This window comes from Bos javanicus, chromosome 10 (assembly GCF_032452875.1).
Source record: "Bos javanicus breed banteng chromosome 10, ARS-OSU_banteng_1.0, whole genome shotgun sequence".
Lineage (NCBI taxonomy): Eukaryota > Metazoa > Chordata > Mammalia > Artiodactyla > Bovidae > Bos > Bos javanicus.
Genome location: NC_083877.1, coordinates 93,954,314 through 93,960,313, shown reverse-complemented (window position 1 = coordinate 93,960,313; position 6,000 = coordinate 93,954,314). Strand labels below are relative to the sequence as shown.

Below are 6,000 nucleotides of genomic sequence, written 5' to 3'. Positions count from 1 at the left end.
CATTACTTGTTTCACAGCTTCCCATTTTTGTGGGAATTATTTTCTGCAAAGCTGGGGGGCCAGGGTCTTGTCTTGTCACTGAGCGCTAGTCTAGTGGCTAGGATTCAGCTCTCTCACTGCCACGGTCCAACCTCAATTTCCTTCAAGCCACTGCAGGTCAAGGGGGCTCGAGATCAAATACACATATCCATGCATGTATTATTTGCTCTGTCTATAATTCCATATATAGTCACAGATTCATCAACTTGGATTACTTTCCATTTTTTTCTTGAGGTAAAATTTTAATGGTCTCCTGCTTACCTTCTAGAATTGATGAGAATATTAGATGATATGCAAAGATAAACAACTGGTGAATGACAAGTTATTAATCAATTCCCCTCTCTATGCCTCACTCCACAATCAATAAAGCTTCAATGATAATGATGTACACATTATTTATTGCAGCGTTGTTCATAAGAATAATTTTTTAAATGTGTTTTAAGTGAAGAAGAAATAAATAATTTTAGTTTACTTGTACTTGAAATAGAGCAACAAAATGAATGAGCTACAGTTGTGATTGTATTATGTTAGTGTCATATTAGTCAGAAGAACATTACATGTTTTGTGTAATAGCTCAAATACACTAAAGAATTCTTTATTCACACACATTTCTCCTCAGCTGTCAGCTTTTCTCCAAGTGGTAGTTCAGGAACTATGCATTTTCCATCTTGTGGTCCCATTATCCTCTAAGACATTGTCATCATTCTCATTCTGCAAGCAGAAATGGAAAAACGTCAGAGAGATTCCTTGTTACTTAAAATTAACTGACCAGAAATATACTGTCACTTTTATTCACATTCCATTACCTAAAACTCAATCATATGGCCCCACCTATCTATGAAGGTGGCTGCAAAACAGAGTCCGTGTGATCCCTCCACACCAAAATGGACTTTTTAAAAAAATTCATAACTAGACAGTTTTTGTCACTTGTATTGACATACATTAGTCTTACAAAGATAATAGAGTGAAAAAACACCAAGTTTTAAAAGGTTATGACTGTTATTAAATAGCTTCTATAAAATTAAAATGCATGTTTTCAAACCATATGATTTTGAGGAAATATGTGGATGTAACAAAAATATAAAGAAATAATTTATCATTTATGGAAATCATAAATCTCAAATTCAGAAGAGTAGTTATCTTGAAAGTAAGGAAAAGGAGTATGTTCCGGGTACATAAGGGAGTACTAACTTTATTTTTTTTTTTAATTTCTTAACCTATTATATAAGCCTTTACACAGAATATTTCAAAATATATTTTTAAAAGAATCAGGAAAACTATGATTATTTATGAGAGAAGATATAAGCCATATAAGAAAACCAGCTATCTAGATTACTCAGAGGGTTGCGTGTATGGGAGAAAAGACAGAAATGAGATTGAACAATGCTAACATATCTCAGAGCACTACTTAGCACTTGCATTTATATGAAAAAAAAAAGAATAAATACATTTATGTGATGAAGATCTATACAACTTGGTGTAAAATGAAAAATGTGATGCCTTTTAAAACTCCACTTGAGCATTCCTAAGAAATGTTTCCTCTTTAAGCTGAAACATTATTAGCTTTATGACCTCTACTCTTAAGACAGGCTGAAATATGCCTATTGGTTTTGATCAACTGATGAAAAACCCACAAGCCAGCAAAACAAGTTGCTTACTGTGGATTCCACTAAGGAGGATTAGGAACTCTTTTCACCTCAGTGAAAATTTATTCTGTTGACTTTATGGGGCTTGAGAATGAACCTTCTCAAAATGTGTCACTTTTACATGCAGATTATTTTGAGCTAAAGGCAACTGAGACCCCGAGGCTTCAGGAGAAGCTACTGGCCCTCCCTTAACTGCCTAGAATAATTTATTTTTTTTTTCCCCAGATAAGAGGTATTACTGGAGATAAATTTTATCTGAGTGGCTCCGTCTTTATGGCAGAGCAAATATCTAATTATCAAACATCTGTTCTTAACATTCTAAGAAAGATCCTCCTGTCCTTGGAAGCCAGGGCCCTAACTCATTCCTTAGCTCAGGATGGCATATATAATAACTTTTACCTTCCTGTCTCTGAAGTTCTTATGTTTGTGCAAGTCTGCTACTGCTAAGTTGCTTCAGGCATGTCCGACCCTGCGTGACCCCATAGATGGCAGCCCGCCAGGCTCCCCGTCCCTGGGATTCTCCAGGCAAGAACACTGGAGTGGGTTGCCACTTCCTTCTCCAGTTGTGCAAGTCTAGTATGTACAAAATTAAATTTGATTTTCTTTTGTTAATCTGTCTCATTTCAGTTTAACTCTTAGACCAGCCAGAAGAACATAAAGGGTAGAAGAATGTTATCTTCCTTACCAACAACTTCTTCAGCTTTTCTTTGTTTGAGAACTAAGATTTCATGGGAAGAATACCTTAAAGTGTCTCCAAGCAAACTGCAGTCTTTTATTGTATTTTCTTCTGAAGTATTGATAACACCACATTAGTATTCCCAAAGTATGTCTTGGCAAGATATTTAAGTATCTTTAAAATTATTTTAATTAACCAATTAACCTTTATTTTGTCCATTAGTATATCTGAAGACATTAAGCACTTATCTGCACTCAGTTATTGCCAAACACTTAAGTTTAAGAATTTGCTTCTTGAACAAAAATTTAGCAACATAAGAGCAGCAACTGTTTGTCATAATTGAAAGTGAAAACAAATACGGATGGTTAATCAGTGAGAGCAGTGGATAACAGTTGTCATAGAAATGTCAAGGAAAAAAATGCAAAGGAAAGTGGTCATTAAAGAAAACTTCACAGAGGAAAATAGAGTTTGTGTCAAAACTTGTGACCTATCTATTAGATTTCAAAATGAAGATAAGAGACAGAAACAACTGTGCAAGTCATTTCAAACTAAAATTTACTTAAAGTATATGTCCTTGATAAAACCACAAATACCTGTGTTATATGTGAAGATGGGCAGATACAAAGGACTAATTAATTCCTTTTTTTATCTGTTGAATAACTATACAGATATATTCCCTTCTCCATATAACAGTTTTAATTAAAATTTATCCTTGAAAATTATTATTTACTTCAACAAAGTTAATATGTTAGTGCATAAAGTTATAACAACTACTATATATTCTCAAACAGGTTTATAGAAGTAAATAAATGTGATTGGTTTAAAATAAATTGTTAAACTGTGAATGTTGTCCTTAAGACTAGAGCTATATCATGCTTATTAAAGAATATTTGTTGTGGGCCACAGAGGTTTATATTGAGTATGACAAATGAGATCTAAGAATGTAACTATATAAATATATCAAAACAATAATTGTTATGAGTAGTTAATAATTATACTAAATGTTTCTTAGACATACTAAAAATCATTTTATTTTTCCTTTACTTGAATGTAAGACTCACAAAGGTATAACTTTTTCTCAGTGGTATCTTGTTATATTTTCAGGACCTTGGACAGTACCTGCCATAGCATTTCAACACAGTAGTTAAAAAGTTTCCCTTTACATGAATTTTCACATTTATAGCATAATATATACTTATTTATATGTACATATATATTTGTCATATATCTTTATCAAGTTAAAAATCTTACATGTACTATTCTTTTTATAAAAATTTTGCATTTATATACTTCAATAATAAGCCACACTGAGAAGGAACATAAATCAGAATAGGACAAACTATTTAGTCATGCACACATTTGACTAATTTAGCAATTAGTGTTTATCAATTAATATCTTCCTAAACTGATATCAAAGAAAAACAAATCTTAATTTGGCAAAATCTGTCTTAAGACTCTAAAAAATGAATGCTTGTTTTAACCTTCAAATAACAAAACACCATATTTAACACATAGGAGTTTATTCCTAAGTCACATTAAATACATTCAGAAGTGTGGTTTCCCCTGGTCCATTTAGTTACAGTCATTCAGTGTCCCAAGTTGCCAGAAGTCCCACCAATTTCATCATGCCCCATCCTAGGTTCCTCAAATGTTGCCAACTAGCCAGCCTCTGAGGAGAGAAAAGGGACCACACAGGGAGGTGTCTATAAGCCAGGCCTGGAACTGGAACACATTCCTTCCACTCACTTTGCATTAGCTGGAACTCTAAATAGGGCTACTCCCATCCACTGGGGACTTGGAAATGCCATCCAGCTCTGCGTCCATATGAGGAAACCACTTTGGTGCCCACTTAACAGTCTCTCCAATAGACTCAATCATCTGATCTCATCATTCATCTGGAGACAGGGATTCTATTTAGAGGGAAATACAACTAAGTGAAGAGAAACCCAAGTAAGAAGGTAGGTGTTGCAAGAGGGCATCAGAGGGCAGACACACTGAAACCATACTCACAGAAAATTAGTCAATCTAATCACACTAGGACCACAGCCTTGTCTAACTCAATGAAACTAGGCCATGCCCGTGGGGCAACCCAAGATGGGCAGGTCATGGTGGAGAGATCTGACAGAATGTTGTCCACTGGAGAAGGGAATGGCAAACCACTTCAGTATTCTTGCCTTGAGAACCCCATGAACAGTATGAAAAGGCAAAATGATAGGATACTGAAAGAGGAACTCCCCAGGTCAGTAGGTGCCCAATATGCTACTGGAGATCAGTGGAGAAATAACTCCAGGAAGAATGAAGGAATGGAGCCAAAGCAAAAACAATACCCAGCTGTGGATGTGACTGGTGATAGAAGCAAGGTCGATGCTGTAAAGAGCAATATTGCATAGGAACCTGGAATGTCAGGTCCATGAATCAAGGCAAATTGGAAGTGGTCAAACAAGAGATGGCAAGAGTGAATGTCGACATTCTAGGAATCAGTGAACTAAAATGGACTGGAATGCGTGAATTTAACTCAGATGACCATTATATCTACTACTGTGGGCAGGAATCCCTCAGAAGAAATGGAGTGGCCATCATGGTCAACAAAAGAGTCTGAAATGCAGTACTTGGATGCAATTTCAAAAATGACAGAATGATCTCTGTTTGTTTCCAAAGCAAACCATTCAGTATCACAGTAATCCAAGTCTATGCCCCAACCAGTAACGCTGAAGAAGCTGAAGTTGAACGGTTCTATGAAGACCTACAAGACCTTTTAGAACTAACACCCAAAAAAGATGTCCTTTTCATTATAGGGGACTGGAATGCAAAAGTAGGCAGTCAAGAAACACCTGGAATAACAGGCAAATTTGGCCTTGGAATACGGAATGAAGCAGGGCAAAGACTAATAGAGTTTTGCCAAGAAAATGCACTGATCATAACAAACACCCTCTTCCAACAACACAAGAGAAGACTCTACACATGGACATCACCAGATAGTCAACACTGAAATCAGATTGATTATATTCTTTGCAGCCAAAGATGGAGAAGCTCTATACAGTCAGCAAAAACAAGACCGGGAGCTGACTGTGGCTCAGATCATGAACTCCTTATTGCCAAATTCAGACTTAAATTGAAGAAAGTAGGGAAAACCACTAGACCATTCAGGTATGACCTAATCAAATCCCTTACGATTATACAGTGGAAGTGAGAAATAGATTTAAGGGCCTAGATCTGATAGATAGAGTGTCTGATGAACTATGGAATGAGGTCCATGACACTGTACAGGAGACAGGGATGAAGACCATCCCCATGGAAAAGAAATGCAAAAAAGCAAAATGGCTGTCTGGGGAGGCCTTACAAATAGTTGTGAAAAGAAGAGAAGTGAAAAGCAAAGGAGCAAAGGAAAGATATAAACATCTGAATGCAGAGTTCCAAAGAATAGCTGGAAGAGATAAGAAAGCCTTCTTCAGCGATCAATGCAAAGAAATAGAGGAAAACAACAGAATGGCAAAGACTAGAGATCTCTTCAAGGAAATTAGAGGTACCAAGGGAACATTTCATGCAAAGATGGGCTCTATAAAGGACAGAAATGGTATGGACCTAACAGAAGCAGAAGATATTAAGAAGAGATGGCAAGAATACACAGAAGAACTGTAT

General features: G+C 36.0%; 1 long non-coding RNA gene across 1 annotated transcript in view; it reads right to left on the bottom strand.

The window, feature by feature from the left end:
- Positions 1-538: 538 nt before the first annotated feature.
- Positions 539-6,000, bottom strand: part of LOC133255450 (uncharacterized) — a 30,726-nt gene continuing 25,264 nt past the window's right edge. Inside the window, exon 3 of the long non-coding RNA XR_009738947.1 lies at positions 539-750. This is a non-coding gene — a long non-coding RNA (uncharacterized LOC133255450). The remainder of the gene's footprint in view (positions 751-6,000) is intronic.